Source organism: Oncorhynchus nerka, linkage group LG4 (assembly GCF_034236695.1).
Source record: "Oncorhynchus nerka isolate Pitt River linkage group LG4, Oner_Uvic_2.0, whole genome shotgun sequence".
Taxonomy (NCBI): domain Eukaryota; kingdom Metazoa; phylum Chordata; class Actinopteri; order Salmoniformes; family Salmonidae; genus Oncorhynchus; species Oncorhynchus nerka.
The window spans coordinates 75,447,828-75,466,666 of NC_088399.1; the positions used below are offsets into that span (position 1 = coordinate 75,447,828).

An 18,839-nucleotide genomic window follows, 5' to 3' on the forward strand; every position below is an offset into this window, starting at 1 on the left:
TGGCATAGGAGAGAGAGAGAGAGAACCAACAGCCTCCCATAGTGAACTGGCAGAGGAGAGAGAGAGAGAGAACCAACAGCCTCCCATAGTGAACTGGCAGAGGAGAGAGAGAGAGAGAACCAACAGCCTCCCATAGTGAACTGGCAGAGGAGAGAGAGAGAGAGAACCAACAGCCTCCCATAGTGAACTGGCAGAGGAGAGAGAGAGAGAGAGAAGCAACAGCCTCCCATAGTGAACTGGCATAGGAGAGAGAGAGAGAGAAGCAACAGCCTCCCATAGTGAACTGGCAGAGGAGAGAGAGAGAGAGAACCAACAGCCTCCCATAGTGAACTGGTAGAGGAGAGAGAGAGAGAACCAACAGCCTCCCATAGTGAACTGGTAGAGGAGAGAGAGAGAGAGAACCAACAGCCTCCCATAGTGAACTGGTAGAGGAGAGAGAGAGAGAACCAACAGCCTCCATAGTGAACTGGTAGAGAGAGAGAGAGAGAACCAACAGCCTCCATAGTGAACTGGTAGAGGAGAGAGAGAGAGAACCAACAGCCTCCCATAGTGAACTGGTAGAGGAGAGAGAGAGAGAACCAACAGCCTCCATAGTGAACTGGTAGAGGAGAGAGAGAGAGAACCAACAGCCTCCCATAGTGAACTGGCAGAGGAGAGAGAGAGAGAGAGAACCAACAGCCTCCCATAGTGAACTGGTAGAGGAGAGAGAGAGAGAACCAACAGCCTCCCATAGTGAACTGGTAGAGGAGAGAGAGAGAGAACCAACAGCCTCCCATAGTGAACTGGTAGAGGAGAGAGAGAGAGAACCAACAGCCTCCCATAGTGAACTGGTAGAGGAGAGAGAGAGAGAACCAACAGCCTCCATAGTGAACTGGCAGAGGACAGAGAGAGAGAGAACCAACAGCCTCCCATAGTGAACTGGCAGAGGAGAGAGAGAGAGAGAACCAACAGCCTCCCATAGTGAACTGACAGAGGAGAGAGAGAGAGAGAGAGAACCAACAGCCTCCCATAGTGAACTGGTAGAGGAGAGAGAGAGAACCAACAGCCTCCCATAGTGAACTGGCAGAGGAGAGAGAGAGAGAGAACCAACAGCCTCCCATAGTGAACTGACAGAGGAGAGAGAGAGAGAGAACCAACAGCCTCCCATAGTGAACTGGTAGAGGAGAGAGAGAGAGAACCAACAGCCTCCCATAGTGAACTGGTAGAGGAGAGAGAGAGAGAACCAACAGCCTCCCATAGTGAACTGGTAGAGAGAGAGAGAGAGAACCAACAGCCTCCATAGTGAACTGGTAGAGGAGAGAGAGAGAGAACCAACAGCCTCCATAGTGAACTGGTAGAGGAGAGAGAGAGAACCAACAGCCTCCCATAGTGAACTGGTAGAGGAGAGAGAGAGAGAACCAACAGCCTCCATAGTGAACTGGCAGAGGACAGAGAGAGAGAACCAACAGCCTCCCATAGTGAACTGGCAGAGAGAGAGAGAGAACCAACAGCCTCCCATAGTGAACTGACAGAGGAGAGAGAGAGAGAGAACCAACAGCCTCCCATAGTGAACTGGTAGAGGAGAGAGAGAGAGAACCAACAGCCTCCCATAGTGAACTGGTAGAGGAGAGAGAGAGAGAACCAACAGCCTCCATAGTGAACTGGTAGAGGAGAGAGAGAGAGAACCAACAGCCTCCATAGTGAACTGGTAGAGGGAGAGAGAGAGAGAGAACCAACAGCCTCCCATAGTGAACTGGTAGAGGAGAGAGAGAGAGAACCAACAGCCTCCATAGTGAACTGGCAGAGGACAGAGAGAGAGAACCAACAGCCTCCCATAGTGAACTGGCAGAGGAGAGAGAGAGAGAGAACCAACAGCCTCCCCTTAGTGAACTGGCAGAGGAGAGAGAGAGAGAGAACCAACAGCCTCCCATAGTGAACTGGCAGAGGAGAGAGAGAGAGAGAGAAGCAACAGCCTCCCATAGTGAACTGGCATAGGAGAGAGAGAGAGAGAACCAACAGCCTCCCATAGTGAACTGGCAGAGGAGAGAGAGAGAGAGAACCAACAGCCTCCCATAGTGAACTGGCAGAGGAGAGAGAGAGAGAGAACCAACAGCCTCCCATAGTGAACTGGCAGAGGAGAGAGAGAGAGAGAACCAACAGCCTCCCATAGTGAACTGGCAGAGGAGAGAGAGAGAGAGAGAAGCAACAGCCTCCCATAGTGAACTGGCATAGGAGAGAGAGAGAGAGAAGCAACAGCCTCCCATAGTGAACTGGCAGAGGAGAGAGAGAGAGAGAACCAACAGCCTCCCATAGTGAACTGGCAGAGGAGAGAGAGAGAGAAGCAACAGCCTCCCATAGTGAACTGACAGAGGAGAGAAAGAGAGAGAGAACCAACAGCCTCCCATAGTGAACTGGCAGAGGAGAGAGAGAGAGAGAACCAACAGCCTCCCATAGTGAACTGGCAGGGGAGAGAGAGAGAGAGAACCAACAGCCTCCCATAGTGAACTGGCAGAGGAGAGAGAGAGAGAGAACCAACAGCCTCCCCTTAGTGAACTGGCAGAGGAGAGAGAGAGAGAGAACCAACAGCCTCCCATAGTGAACTGGCAGAGGAGAGAGAGAGAGAGAGAAGCAACAGCCTCCCATAGTGAACTGGCATAGGAGAGAGAGAGAGAACCAACAGCCTCCCATAGTGAACTGGCAGAGGAGAGAGAGAGAGAGAACCAACAGCCTCCCATAGTGAACTGGCAGAGGAGAGAGAGAGAGAGAAGCAACAGCCTCCCATAGTGAACTGGCAGAGGAGAGAGAGAGAGAGAACCAACAGCCTCCCATAGTGAACTGGCAGAGGAGAGAGAGAGAGAAGCAACAGCCTCCCATAGTGAACTGACAGAGGAGAGAAAGAGAGAGAGAACCAACAGCCTCCCATAGTGAACTGGCAGAGGAGAGAGAGAGAGAGAACCAACAGCCTCCCATAGTGAACTGGCAGAGGAGAGAGAGAGAGAGAAGCAACAGCCTCCCATAGTGAACTGGCAGAGAGAGAGAGAGAGAGAACCAACAGCCTCCCATAGTGAACTGGCAGAGGAGAGAGAGAGAGAAGCAACAGCCTCCCATAGTGAACTGGCAGAGGAGAAAGAGAGAGAGAACCAACAGCCTCCCATAGTGAACTGGCAGAGGAGAGAGAGAGAGAGAACCAACAGCCTCCCATAGTGAACTGGCAGAGGAGAGAGAGAGAGAGAACCAACAGCCTCCCATAGTGAACTGGCAGAGGAGGGAGAGAGAACAGCATCCTCCCATAGTGAACTGGCAGAGGAGAGAGAGAACAGCATCCTCCCATAGTGAACTGGCAGAGGAGAGAGAGAGAGAACAGCATCCTCCCATAGTGAACTGGCAGTGGAGAGAGAGAGACAGAGAACAGCATCCTCCCATAGTGAACTGGCAGAGGAGAGAGAGAGAGAACAGCATCCTCCCATAGTGAACTGGCAGAGGAGAGAGAGAGAGACAACAGCATCCTCCCATAGTGAACTGGCAGAGGAGGGAGAGAGAGAACCAACAGCCTCCCATAGTGAACTGGCAGAGGAGAGAGAGAGAGAAGCAACAGCCTCCCATAGTGAACTGGCAGAGGAGAGAAAGAGAGAGAGAACCAACAGCCTCCCATAGTGAACTGGCAGAGGAGAGAGAGAGAGAGAACCAACAGCCTCCCATAGTGAACTGGCAGAGGAGAGAGAGAGAGAGAACCAACAGCCTCCCATAGTGAACTGGCAGAGGAGGGAGAGAGAACAGCATCCTCCCATAGTGAACTGGCAGAGGAGAGAGAGAACAGCATCCTCCCATAGTGAACTGGCAGAGGAGAGAGAGAGAGAACAGCATCCTCCCATAGTGAACTGGCAGTGGAGAGAGAGAGACAGAGAACAGCATCCTCCCATAGTGAACTGGCAGAGGAGAGAGAGAGAGAACAGCATCCTCCCATAGTGAACTGGCAGAGGAGAGAGAGAGAGACAACAGCATCCTCCCATAGTGAACTGGCAGAGGAGGGAGAGAGAGAACCAACAGCCTCCCATAGTGAACTGGCAGCGGAGAGAGAGAGAGAGAGAACAGCATCCTCCCATAGTGAACTGGCAGAGGAGAGAGAGAGAGAACAGCATCCTCCCATAGTGAACTGGCAGAGGAGAGAGAGAGAGAATAGCATCTTCCCATAGTGAACTGGCAGAGGAGAGAGAGACCAGCATCCTCCCATAGTGAACTGGCAGAGGAGAGAGAGACCAGCATCCTCCCATAGTGAACTGGCAGAGGAGAGAGAGACCAGCATCCTCCCATAGTGAACTGGCAGAGGAGAGAGAGAGAGAACAGCATCCTCCCATAGTGAACTGGCAGAGGAGAGAGAGACCAGCATCCTCCCATAGTGAACTGGCAGAGGAGAGAGAGACCAGCATCCTCCCATAGTGAACTGGCAGAGGAGAGAGAGAGAGAACAGCATCCTCCCATAGTGAACTGGCAGAGGAGAGAGAGACCAGCATCCTCCCATAGTGAACTGGCAGAGGAGAGAGAGACCAGCATCCTCCCATAGTGAACTGACAGAGGAGAGAGAGACCAGCATCCTCCCATAGTGAACTGGCAGAGGAGAGAGAGACCAGCATCCTCCCATAGTGAACTGGCAGAGGAGAGAGAGAGGGAACAGCATCCTCCCATAGTGAACTGGCAGAGGAGAGAGAGACCAGCATCCTCCCATAGTGAACTGGCAGAGGAGAGAGAAAGGGAATTGAGAGATGAGAGATGAGGAAGAGATGAGAAGGAGTAGGAGGTTGACAGTTAGAAGAGCTGCATGTATTTGACTGCTCTGACCAGGATTCTGGTTGTATTTTCATACAAGTGTGTGGGGTGAGACCTGGCCCTCCTACACACACACACACACACACACACACACACACTGAAGCGATCTCTCTCTATGTCTCCATCCCTGGTGTATTCTGTCCTCTGAGTATTGTTACATAATGCTGGTTTCATAACAGTGTGGCTTATGTGTAACATCCCCCAGGACTCTGCTACAACACTGTGTGTGTGAGAGATTAGAGGTGTGTGTGTGTGCATGTGCGCGTGTGTGTGTGATTATACAATGATTGAATTAGTGCCAGTGAAATTACCGCTGCACCGAATAAGGTGTGTGTGTACGTCCAACTTTGTATTTTCTTCAGTGTGTGTGTGTGTGTGTTCTCTCGTGTCGTAGGGACTCTGCTATCTCCAGTAACAAGACTCCCCACAACAGCTCTATAAACCACATAGAGAGTGTTCTACAGCAGCTGGACGAGGCCCAGGCTCAGATGGAGGAGCTGTTTCAGGAGAGGAAGATCAAACTAGAACTCTTCCTGCAGCTACGCATCTTCGAGAGGGACGCCATCGACGTGAGTGTGTGGAAAGGGCGTGTGTGGAAAGGGCGTGTGTGGAAAGGGCGTGTGTGGCAGAGGTGGTTCCTGTGAAGTACCCTTGTCTTATCTTTAGCACAGTGGTTAAATGTAGTCTTCAGATGACCTGATAAATGTCATCCACGTGTGTGTATCTTCACCTTATGTGTGTGTGTCTCCTCACCTCGTGTGTGTATCTTCACCTTATGTGTGTGTGTCTCCTCACCTCGTGTGTGTATCTTCACCTTATGTGTGTGTGTCTCCTCACCTCGTGTGTGTATCTTCACCTTATGTGTGTGTGTCTCCTCACCTCGTGTGTGTGCAAGTTTTTCCTTATGTGTGTACTTGTGTGTATCCACACCTGTCTCGGTCTTTGTCTCTGTCTCTGTCCCACTCTCTCTCGGTTTTTCTCAGATCATCTCAGACCTGAAGTCTATATATCTCACCTATCTCTCTCCCTCCCCTAGATAATCTCAGACCTGGAGTCTATATATCTCACCTATCTCTCTCTCTCTCCCTCCCCTAGATAATCTCAGACCTGGAGTCTATATATCTCACCTATCTCTCTCCCTCCCCCTAGATCATCTCAGACCTGGAGTCTATATATCTCACCTATCTCTCTCTCTCCCCCTAGATCATCTCAGACCTGGAGTCTATATATCTCACCTATCTCTCTCTCTCTCCCTCCCCCTAGATCATCTCACACCTGGAGTCTATATATCTCACCTATCTCTCTCTCTCTCCCTCCCCTAGATAATCTCAGACCTGGAGTCTATATATCTCACCTATCTCTCCCTCCCCTAGATCATCTCAGACCTGAAGTCTATATATCTCACCGATCTCTCTCTCTCCCTCCCCTAGATCATCTCAGACCTGGAGTCTATATATCTCACCTATCTCTCTCTCTCCCTCCCTAGATCATCTCAGACCTGGAGTCTATATATCTCACCTATCTCTCTCTCTCTCCCTCCCCTAGATAATCTCAGACCTGGAGTCTATATATCTCACCTATCTCTCTCCCTCCCCCTAGATCATCTCAGACCTGGAGTCTATATATCTCACCTATCTCTCTCTCTCCCTCCCCTAGATAATCTCAGACCTGGAGTCTATATATCTCACCTATCTCTCCCTCCCTCCCCTAGATCATCTCAGACCTGAAGTCTATATATCTCACCTATCTCTCTCTCTCCCTCCCTAGATAATCTCAGACCTGGAGTCTATATATCTCACCTATCTCTCTCCCTCCCCCTAGATCATCTCAGACCTGGAGTCTATATATCTCACCTATCTCTCTCTCTCCCCCTAGATCATCTCAGACCTGGAGTCTATATATCTCACCTATCTCTCTCTCTCTCCCTCCCCCTAGATCATCTCACACCTGGAGTCTATATATCTCACCTATCTCTCTCTCTCTCCCTCCCCTAGATAATCTCAGACCTGGAGTCTATATATCTCACCTATCTCTCTCCCTCCCCCTAGATCATCTCAGACCTGAAGTCTATATATCTCACCGATCTCTCTCTCTCTCCCTCCCCCTAGATCATCTCAGACCTGGAGTCTATATATCTCACCTATCTCTCTCTCTCTCCCTCCCCCTAGATCATCTCAGACCTGGAGTCTATATATCTCACCTATCTCTCTCTCTCCCTCCCTAGATAATCTCAGACCTGGAGTCTATATATCTCACCTATCTCTCTCCCTCCCCCTAGATCATCTCAGACCTGGAGTCTATATATCTCACCTATCTCTCTCTCTCTCCCTCCCCTAGATAATCTCAGACCTGGAGTCTATATATCTCACCTATCTCTCTCCCTCCCCCTAGATCATCTCAGACCTGAAGTCTATATATCTCACCTATCTCTCTCTCTCTCCCTCCCCCTAGATCATCTCAGACCTGGAGTCTATATATCTCACCTATCTCTCCCTCCCCTAGATCATCTCAGACCTGAAGTCTATATATCTCACCTATCTCTCTCTCTCTCCTTCCCCCTAGATCATCTCAGACCTGGAGTCTATATATCTCACCTATCTCTCTCCCTCCCCCTAGATCATCTCAGACCTGGAGTCTATATATCTCACCTATCTCTCTCTCTCTCCTTCCCCCTAGATCATCTCAGACCTGGAGTCTATATCTCTCTCCCTCCCCCTAGATCATCTCAGACCTGGAGTCTATATATCTCACCTATCTCTCTCTCTCCCCCTAGATCATCTCAGACCTGGAGTCATGGAACGAGGAGTTGAGTGTTCAGATGAGTGAGTTTGATACAGAGGACCTAACCTTGGCAGAACAGAGACTCCAGCACCACGCTGACAAGGCCCTGACCATGAACAACCTGACCTTTGATGTCATCCACCAGGGACAGGAACTGTTGCAGTACGTCAACGAAGTACAGGCCTCTGGTGAGTAGCAGTACGCACGTGTGCACAACAGAGCTTACATTGTCAGATATGCAGACACACACACACACACACAGAGAAAATGAGCTACTGTGATAGCCCGTTTTGTAGGAGGAGTGGAATGACTTGCTCTCTCTCCTTGCCTTTCTCTCCCTCTCTTATCTTTTCCCATCTCTCCCTGTCCCCTCCCTCTCTTCTCTTTCCCCTCTCTCCCTGTCCTCTCCCTCTCTTCTCTTTTCCCCTCTCTCCCTGTCCTCTCCCTCTCTTCTCTTTTCCCATCTCTCCCTGTCCTCTCCCTGTCCTCTCCCTCTCTTCTCTTTTCCCCTCTCTCCCTGTCCTCTCCCTCTCTTCTCTTTTCCCATCTCTCCCTGTCCTCTCCCTCTCTTCTCTTTTCCCATCTCTCCCTGTCCTCTCCCTCTCTTCTCTTTTCCCATCTCTCCCTGTCCTCTCCCTCTCTTCTCTTTTCCCATATCTCCCTGTCCTCTCCCTCTCTTCTCTTTTCCCATCTCTCCCTGTCCTCTCCCTCTCTTCTCTTTTCCCCTCTCTCCTTGTCCTCTCCCTGTCCTCTCCCTCTCTTCTCTTTTCCCCTTTCTCCTTGTCCTCTCCCTGTCCTCTCCCTATCTTCTCTTTTCCCACCTCTCCCTGTCCTCTCCCTCTCTTCTCTTTTCCCATCTCTCCCTGTCCTCTCCCTCTCTTCTCTTTTCCCATCTCTCCCTGTCCTCTCCCTGTCCTCTCCCTCTCTTCTCTTTTCCCATCTCTTCCTGTCCTCTCCCTATCTTCTCTTTTCCCATCTCTCCCTGTCCTCTCCCTCTCTTCTCGTTTCCCATCTCTCCCTGTCCTCTCCCTGTCCTCTCCCTCTCTTCTCTTTTCCCACCTCTCCCTGTCCTCTCCCTCTCTTCTCTTTTCCCACCTCTCCCTGTCCTCTCCCTGTCCTCTCCCTCTCTTCTCTTTTCCCATCTCTCCCTGTCCTCTCCCTGTCCTCTCCCTCTCTTCTCTTTTCCCATCTCTCCCTGTCCTCTCCCTATCTTCTCTTTTCCCATCTCTCCCTGTCCTCTCCCTATCTTCTCTTTTCCCCTCTCTCCCTGTCCTCTCCCTCTCTTCTCGTTTCCCATCTCTCCCTGTCCTCTCCCTCTCTTCTCTTTTCCCATCTCTCCCTGTCCTCTCCCTATCTTCTCTTTTCTCATCTCCCCCTGTACTCTCCCTGTCCTCTCCCTCTCTTCTCTTTTCCCATCTCTCCCTGTCCTCTCCCTATCTTCTCTTTTCTCATCTCCCCCTGTACTCTCCCTGTCCTCTCCCTCTCTTCTCTTTTCCCATCTCTCCCTGTCCTCTCCCTGTCCTCTCCCTCCAGGTGTAGAGTTGCTGTGTGACAGGGATGTGGACATGGCTACTCGTGTTCAGGACCTGCTGGAGTTTCTCCATGAGAAGCAGCAGGAGTTGGACGTCGCAGGCGAACAACACAGGAGACACCTGGAGCAGTGTGTACAGTTACGACACCTGCAGGCCGAAGTCAAACAGGTACACACACACAAACAACAACAACAACAACAACACACACACACACACACACACACACACAGATGACACCAATACCATCAATTGATACCGCATAATTTCCTATTAAATACCAGTAGAAATAATACCATAGTAAATACCAACAAATAGTACCAGTGGAAACCGTACTAAAATGCTCTCATGATATGTTCTATCCTGGTTCCTGGTCTGCGCAGGTCCTGGGCTGGATCCGTAATGGGGAGTCTATGCTGAATGCTGGTCTGATCACAGCCAGTTCTCTACAGGAAGCAGAACAGCTACAGAGAGAACACGAACAGTTCCAGCATGCCATCGAGGTGAGCTCATCACTCCGCGACGCAAACACCAACACACATCCTTTTTATACACAATAATAAGTACATATATATATATATATTCTCTCTTTATGTTTCTTTCTCTCTACAGTAGCTCTATATCCCTTTAGCCTTGTTTAACCAGCCTGATCTCACAAGCTCAGATTTCACTTTATCTCTCCCACTTTCTCTGGCTTTCCCCCCTCCTGTTTACCTTTATCTCTCCCACTTTCTCTGGCTTTCCCCCCTCCTGTTTACCTTTATCTCTCCCACTTTCTCTGGCTTTCCCCCCTCCTGTTTACCTTTATCTCTCCCACTTTCTCTGGCTTTCCCTCCTCCTGTTTACCTTTATCTCTCCCACTTTCTCTGGCTTTCCCCCCTCCTGTTTACCTTTATCTCTCCCACTTTCTCTGGCTTTCCCCCTCCTGTTTACCTTTATCTCTCCCACTTTCTCTGGCTTTCCACCCTCCTGTTTACCTTTATCTCTCCCACTTTCTCTGGCTTTCCCCCCTCCTGTTTACCTTTATCTCTCCCACTTTCTCTGTCTTTCCCCCTCCTGTTTACCTTTATCTCTCCCACTTTCTCTGGCTTTCCCCTCCTGTTTACCTTTATCTCTCCCACTTTCTCTGGCTTTCCCCCTCCTGTTTACCTTTATCTCTCCCACTTTCTCTGGCTTTCCCCCTCCTGTTTACCTTTATCTCTCCCACTTTCTCTGGCTTTCCCCCTCCTGTTTACCTTTATCTCTCCCACTTTCTCTGGCTTTCCCCCTCCTGTTTACCTTTATCTCTCCCACTTTCTCTGGCTTTCCCCCTCCTGTTTACCTTTATCTCTCCACTTTCTCTGGCTTTCCCCCTCCTGTTTACCTTTATCTCTCCCACTTTCTCTGGCTTTCCCCCTCCTGTTTACCTTTATCTCTCCCACTTTCTCTGGCTTTCCCCCTCCTGTTTACCTTTATCTCTCCCACTTTCTCTGGCTTTCCCCCTCCTGTTTACCTTTATCTCTCCCACTTTCTCTGGCTTTCCCCCTCCTGTTTACCTTTATCTCTCCCACTTTCTCTGGCTTTCCCCCTCCTGTTTACCTTTATCTCTCCCACTTTCTCTGGCTTTCCCCCTCCTGTTTACCTTTATCTCTCCCACGTTATCTGGCTTTCCCCCCTCCTGTTTACCTTTATCTCTCCCACTTTCTCTGGCTTTCCCCCCTCCTGTTTACCTTTTCCCTCACTCATTTCTTTAAACACATCTGATGTTCTATAATAAAACTATAAGGTGCAACACAGAGCTACGATATTCTGTGTCTCTCCTCATCCCTCTCTGCTCTCCTTCGTAGAAAACCCACCAGAGTGCTCTGCAGGTGCAGCAGAAGGCTGAGGCGTTACTGCAGGCCAACCACTATGACATGGACCTGATCAGAGACTGTGCTGAGAACGTAGCGTCTCACTGGCAGCAGCTCATGTTGAAGATGGAGGACAGGCTGAAGCTGGTCAACGCCTCTGTAGCCTTCTACAAGACCTCCGAACAGGTAGGGGGTGCTGTGGCTGTTATAGTTATGGGTTATTATGTAATCACAGGTAGGGAGATAGTACTCTAATAGGTGTTGTAATTCCCTAATAACATCGTTAGATAAATACTTCTGTAGCCATCTACAAGACCTCCAAACAGGTGGGGGGCGCTATTGCTCTTGGTATCCAGTTCATTTAGCTCTAGTAGAGCTAACTAGCTAGTTACGTTAGTAGATTAGCTTCAGTTAAGGAGACTGGCGGAGCCTGTGCTGTGTCCTGTAGGTATGCTGGAAAGCCTCCTGGAATGTCATGGGAGCTGTGGTGTGTTATGGGAGCTGTAGTTTTAATCCTGTGTTGTGATCTGTAGGTGTGCAGTGTGTTGGAGAGCCTGGAGCAGGAGTATAAGAGGGAAGAGGACTGGTGTGGGGGGTCCGACAAACTGGGTCCTAACTGTGAGTCAGATCACGTCACCCCCATGATCAGCAAACACCTGGAACAGAAAGAGGCCTTCCTCAAGGTAGGAACACACACACACACACACACACACACGTATACAGCTATGACCCATGTCTCTAACTGTGTGTGCTTCTGTAGGCATGTACCCTGGCCAGACGTAATGCTGATGTGTTCCTGAAGTACATGCACAGGAACAGTGTTAACATGCCTGGGATGCTCAGCCATGTCAAAGCACCAGAACAACAGGTCAAGAGTGAGTATCACACACACACACACACACACTGTGGTAATTCTACCTTTGACCTGTTCCTAAAGCAACCACAAAACATCAATCTATCTAATCTAGTGTAATCTCTGTGTTTGTGTTGCGGTCAGACATCCTGAATGAGTTGTTACAGAGAGAGAACCGTGTTCTCCATTTCTGGACCATGAGGAAAAGACGGTTAGACCAGTGCCAGCAATACGTGGTGTTCGAACGCAGCGCCAAACAGGTACACACACAATTTACAGGCTCTCTCCATCTCTCTCTAGCTCTCCTCATCTCTCTCCATCTCTCTTTAGCTCTCTCCATATCTCTCTAGCTCTCTCCATCTCTCTTTAGCTCTCTTCATCTCTCTCTATCTCTCTCTAGCTCTCTCCATCTCTCTTTAGCTCTCTCCATCTCTCTTTAGCTCTCTCCATCTCTCTCTAGCTCTCTCCATCTCTCTTTAGCTCTCTCCATCTCTCTCTATCTCTCTCTAGCTCTCTCCATCTCTCTTTATCTCTCTCCATCTCTCTTTAGCTCTCTCCATCTCTCTCTAGCTCTTTCCATCTCTCTCTAGCTCTCTCCATCTCTCTTTAGCTCTCTCCATCTCTCTTTAGCTCTCTCCATCTCTCTTTAGCTCTCTCCATCTCTCTTTAGCTATCTCCATCTCTCTCTAGCTCTTTCCATCTCTCTCTAGCTCTCTCCATCTCTCTTTAGCTCTCTCCATCTCTCTTTAGCTCTCTCCATCTCTCTTTAGCTCTCTCCATCTCTCTCCATCTCTCTCTAGCTCTCTATCTCTCTCTAGCTCTCTCCATCTCTCTTTAGCTCTCTCCATCTCTCTCTAGCTCTCTCCATCTCTCTCTAGCTCTCTCCATCTCTCTTTAGCTCTCTCCATCTCTCTTTAGCTCTCTATCTCTCTCTAGCTCTCTCCATCTCTCTTTAGCTCTCTCCATCTCTCTCTAGCTCTCTCCATCTCTCTTTAGCTCTCTCCATCTCTCTCTAGCTCTCTCCATCTCTCTCTAGCTCTCTCCATCTCTCTCTAGCTCTCCTCATCTCTCTCCATCTCTCTTTAGCTCTCTCCATCTCTCTCTAGCTCTCTCCATCTCTCTTTAGCTCTCTCCATCTCTCTCTAGCTCTCTCCATCTCTCTTTAGCTCTCTTCATCTCTCTCCATCTCTCTAGCTCTCTCCATCTCTCTTTAGCTCTCTCCATCTCTCTTTAGCTCTCTCCATCTCTCTCTAGCTCTCTCCATCTCTCTTTAGCTCTCTCCATCTCTCTCTAGCTCTCTCCATCTCTCTTTATCTCTCTCCATCTCTCTTTAGCTCTCTCCATCTCTCTTTAGCTCTCTCCATCTCTCTTTAGCTCTCTCCATCTCTCTTTAGCTCTCTCCATCTCTCTTTAGCTATCTCCATCTCTCTAGCTCTCTCCATCTCTCTTTAGCTCTCTCCATCTCTCTCCATCGCTCTCTAGCTCTCTATCTCTCTCTAGCTCTCTCCATCTCTCTTTAGCTCTCTCCATCTCTCTTTAGCTCTCTCCATCTCTCTTTAGCTCTCTCCATCTCTCTCTAGCTCTCTATCTCTCTCTAGCTCTCTCCATCTCTCTTTAGCTCTCTCCATCTCTCTCTAGCTCTCTCCATCTCTCTCTAGCTCTCTCCATCTCTCTTTAGCTCTCTCCATCTCTCTCTAGCTCTCCTCATCTCTCTCCATCTCTCTTTAGCTCTCTCCATCTCTCTCTAGCTCTCTCCATCTCTCTTTAGCTCTCTCCATCTCTCTCTAGCTCTCTCCATCTCTCTTCATCTCTCTCCATCTCTCTCTAGCTCTCTCCATCTCTCTTTAGCTCTCTCCATCTCTCTTTAGCTCTCTCCATCTCTCTCTAGCTCTCTCCATCTCTCTTTAGCTCTCTCCATCTCTCTCTATCTCTCTCTAGCTCTCTCCATCTCTCTTTAGCTCTCTCCATCTCTCTCTAGCTCTCTCCATCTCTCTTCATCTCTCTCCATCTCTCTCTAGCTCTCTATCTCTCTCTAGCTCTCTCCATCTCTCTTTAGCTCTCTCCATCTCTCTCTAGCTCTCTCCATCTCTCTCTAGCTCTCTCCATCTCTCTTTAGCTCTCTCCATCTCTCTCTAGCTCTCCTCACCTCTCTCCATCTCTCTTTAGCTCTCTCCATCTCTCTCTAGCTCTCTCCATCTCTCTTTAGCTCTCTCCATCTCTCTCTAGCTCTCTCCATCTCTCTTCATCTCTCTCCATCTCTCTCTAGCTCTCTCCATCTCTCTTTAGCTCTCTCCATCTCTCTTTAGCTCTCTCCATCTCTCTCTAGCTCTCTCCATCTCTCTTTAGCTCTCTCTATCTCTCTCTAGCTCTCTCCATCTCTCTTTATCTCTCTCCATCTCTCTTTAGCTCTCTCCATATCTCTTTAGCTCTCTCCATCTCTCTTTAGCTCTCTCCATCTCTCTTTAGCTCTCTCCATCTCTCTTTAGCTATCTCCATCTCTCTAGCTCTTTCCATCTCTCTCTAGCTCTCTCCATCTCTCTTTAGCTCTCTCCATCTCTCTTTAGCTCTCTCCATCTCTCTCCATCGCTCTCTAGCTCTCTATCTCTCTCTAGCTCTCTCCATCTCTCTTTAGCTCTCTCCATCTCTCTCTAGCTCTCTCCATCTCTCTTTAGCTCTCTCCATCTCTCTCTAGCTCTCTCCATCTCTCTTCATCTCTCTCCATCTCTCTCTAGCTCTCTCCATCTCTCTTTAGCTCTCTCCATCTCTCTCTAGCTCTCTATCTCTCTCTAGCTCTCTCCATCTCTCTTTAGCTCTCTCCATCTCTCTCTAGCTCTCTCCATCTCTCTCTAGCTCTCTCCATCTCTCTTTAGCTCTCTCCATCGCTCTCTAGCTCTCTATCTCTCTCTAGCTCTCTCCATCTCTCTTTAGCTCTCTCCATCTCTCTTTAGCTCTCTCCATCTCTCTTTAGCTCTCTCATCTCTCTAGCTCTCTATCTCTCTCTAGCTCTCTCCATCTCTCTTTAGCTCTCTCCATCTCTCTCTAGCTCTCTCCATCTCTCTCTAGCTCTCTCCATCTCTCTTTAGCTCTCTCCATCTCTCTCTAGCTCTCCTCATCTCTCTCCATCTCTCTTTAGCTCTCTCCATCTCTCTCTAGCTCTCTCCATCTCTCTTTAGCTCTCTCCATCTCTCTCTAGCTCTCTCCATCTCTCTTCATCTCTCTCCATCTCTCTCTAGCTCTCTCCATCTCTCTTTAGCTCTCTCCATCTCTCTTTAGCTCTCTCCATCTCTCTCTAGCTCTCTCCATCTCTCTTTAGCTCTCTCCATCTCTCTCTATCTCTCTCTAGCTCTCTCCATCTCTCTTTATCTCTCTCCATCTCTCTTTAGCTCTCTCCATATCTCTTTAGCTCTCTCCATCTCTCTTTAGCTCTCTCCATCTCTCTTTAGCTCTCTCCATCTCTCTTTAGCTATCTCCATCTCTCTAGCTCTTTCCATCTCTCTCTAGCTCTCTCCATCTCTCTTTAGCTCTCTCCATCTCTCTTTAGCTCTCTCCATCTCTCTCCATCGCTCTCTAGCTCTCTATCTCTCTCTAGCTCTCTCCATCTCTCTTTAGCTCTCTCCATCTCTCTCTAGCTCTCTCCATCTCTCTCTAGCTCTCTCCATCTCTCTTTAGCTCTCTCCATCTCTCTCTAGCTCTCTCCATCTCTCTTTAGCTCTCTTCATCTCTCTCCATCTCTCTCTAGCTCTCTCCATCTCTCCCTAGCTCTCTCCATCTCTCTTTAGCTCTCTCCATCTCTCTTTAGCTCTCTCCATCTCTCTCTAGCTCTCTCCATCTCTCTCTAGCTCTCTCCATCTCTCTTTAGCTCTCTTCATCTCTCTCCATCTCTCTCTAGCTCTCTCCATCTCTCCCTAGCTCTCTCCATCTCTCTTTAGCTCTCTCCATCTCTCTTTAGCTCTCTCCATCTCTCTCTAGCTCTCTCCATCTCTCTTTAGCTCTCTCCATCTCTCTCTATCTCTCTCTAGCTCTCTCCATCTCTCTTTAGCTCTCTCCATCTCTCTCTATTTCTCTCCATATCTCTCTAGCTCTCTCCATCTCTCTCTAGCTCTCTCCATCTCTCTTTAGCTCTCTCCATCTCTCTTTAGCTCTCTCCATCTCTCTTTAGCTCTCTCCATCTCTCTTTAGCTCTCTCCATCTCTCTCTAGCTCACTCCATCTCTCTTTAGCTCTCTCCATCTCTCTTTAGCTCTCTCCATCTCTCTTTAGCTCTCCCCATCTCTCTCTATCTCTCTCCATCTCTCTCTAGCTCTCTCTAGCTCTCTATCTCTCTCTAGCTCTCTCCATCTCTCTCTAGCTCTCTCCATCTCTCTTTAGCTCTCTCCATCTCTCTTTATCTCTCTCCATCTCTCTTTAGCTCTCTCCATCTCTCTCTAGCTCTTTCCATCTCTCTCTAGCTCTCTCCATCTCTCTTTAGCTCTCTCCATCTCTTTTTAGCTCTCTCCATCTCTCTTTAGCTCTCTCCATCTCTCTCCATCTCTCTCTAGCTCTCTATCTCTCTCTAGCTCTCTCCATCTCTCTTTAGCTCTCTCCATCTCTCTCTAGCTCTCTCCATCTCTCTCTAGCTCTTTCCATCTCTCTCTAGCTCTCTCCATCTCTCTCTAGCTCTCTCCATCTCTCTTTAGCTCTCTCCATCTCTCTTTAGCTCTCTCCAGCTCTCTCTAGCTCTCTCCATCTCTCTCTAGCTCTCTCCATCTCTCTTTAGCTCTCTTCATCTCTCTCTAGCTCTCTCCATCTATCTCCATCTCTCTTTAGCTCTCTCCATCTCTCTCTAGCTCTCTCCATCTCTCTCTGGTTCTCTCCATCTCTCTCTAGCTCTCTCCAGCTCTCTCCATCTCTCTCTAGCTCTCTCCAGCTCTCTCCATCTCTCTTTAGCTCTCTCCATCTCTCTCTCTAGCTCTCTCCATCTCTCTTTAGCTCTCTCCATCTCTCTCTAGCTCTCTCCATCTCTCTTTAGCTCTCTCTAGCTCTCTCCATCTCTCTTTAGCTCTCTCCATCTCTCTCTATTTCTCTCCATATCTCTCTAGCTCTCTCCATCCCTCTCCATCTCTCTCTAGCTCTCTCCATCTCTCTTTAGCTCTCTCCATCTCTCTCCATCTCTCTCTAGCTCTCTGCAGCTCTCTCTAGTTCTCTCTAGCTCTCTCCAGCTCTCTCCATCTCTCTTTAGCTCTCTCCATCTCTCTCTAGCTCTCTCCATCTCTCTTTAGCTCTCTCTATCTCTCTCTAGCTCTCACCATCTCTCTTTAGCTCTCTCCATCTCTCTCTAGCTCTCTCCATCTCTCTTTAGCTCTCTCCATCTCTCTCTAGCTCTCTCCATCTCTCTCTAGCTCTCTCCATCTCTCTCTAGCTCTCTCCATCTCTCTTTAGCTCTCTCCATCTTTCTTTAGCTCTCTCCATCTCTCTTTAGCTCTCCATCTCTCTTTAGCTCTCTCCATCTCTCTCTAGCTCTCTCCATTTCTCTCTAGCTCTCTCCATCTCTCTCTAGCTTTCGCCATCTCTCTCCATCTCTCTTTAGCTCTCTTCATCTCTCTCCATCTCTCTTTAAATCTCTCCATCTCTCTCCAGCTCTCTCCATCTCTCTCCAGCTTTCTCCATTTCTCTCCAGCTCTCTCCATCTCTCTTTTTGCTCTCTCCATCTCTCTTTAGCTCTCTTTAGCTCTCTCCAACTCTCTCCATCTCTCTTTAGCTCTCCGGCTCTCTCCATCTCTCTTTAGCTCTCCATCTCTCTTTATCTCTCTCCAACTCTCTCCATCTCTCTTTAGCTCTCTCCATCTCTCTTTAGCTCTCTCCATCTCTCTTTGTCTCTCTCTCCAACTCTCTCCATCTCTCTTTAGCTCTCTCCATCTCTCTTTAGCTCTCCAGCTCTCTCCATCTCTCTTTAGCTCTCCATCTCTCTTTATCTCTCTCCAACTCTCTCCATCTCTCTTTAGCTCTCTCCATCTCTCTTTAGCTCTCTCCATCTCTCTTTAGCTCTCTCCATCTCTCTTTATCTCTCCCCAACTTTCTCCATCTCTCTCCAGCTCTCTCTAGCTCTCTTTGTCTTTCTTTCTCAAAGCTCTATTCCATTCTCTGTTTCTGTCCTCTCATCTGTAATCTCTGTCTCTCTCTTTTCCTTAATGTTCACCTCAATGGTCTGTGTGTGTGTCCCCAGGCTCTGGAATGGATCCATGACACCGGAGAGTTCTACCTGTCAACACATACCTCCACCGGCTCCAGTATCCACCACACACAGGAGCTGCTGAAGGAGCACGAAGACTTCCACATCACAGCCAGGGTAGAAAAGAACACGCGCACACACACACACACACACACACACACACACACACACATTTTTTTTGACCAAACATTACACATTTTAAATCAAACCCTATCTCTCTCCCCTCTCTCTTCCTCCCCATCCCTCCCCCCTCTCCCTTCAGCAAACCAAAGAGCGTGTGAAGCTGCTGATCCAGCTAGCGGATGGCTTCTGTGATAAGGGCCATAGTCACGCTGTGGAGATAAAGAAGTGGGTGACGGTGGTGGACAAACGCTACAGAGACTTCTCCCTGCGTATGGACAAGTACCGGACCAGTCTGGAGAAAGCACTGGGCATCTCATCTGACTCTAACTCCAAGGCTGTGAGTCAAAGGGGTGTAGGGGGTTGGGACGGTGGGTGGGGGTTTGTTGGGACGGTGGGTGGGGGGTTTGTTGGGACGGTGGGTGGGGGTTTGTTAGGACGGTGGGTGGGGGGTTTGTTGGGACGGTGGGTGGGGCGTTGTTTGGGACGGTGGGTGGGGGGTTGTTTGGGACGGTGGGTGGGGGTTGTTTGGGACGGTGGGTGGGGGGCGGTGGGGGGTGGGGGGTTGGTTGGGACGGTGGGTGGGTGGGGTGGGGGTGGGGTGAGGTGAGGTGTCTATATAATGGTTGCTGGAAACCATTATGAAGAATGATCTCTGCACACTGAAGATGGCTTTAAGCAGAAACATTGGTCTATTCCCTAATAATAATAAAA

The 18,839-nt window shown here is 49.1% G+C and overlaps 1 pseudogene; it reads left to right on the top strand.

Moving 5' to 3' along the window:
* LOC115128801 (triple functional domain protein-like) overlaps positions 1-18,839 on the top strand; it is a 141,183-nt pseudogene that overhangs the window by 77,959 nt on the left and 44,385 nt on the right.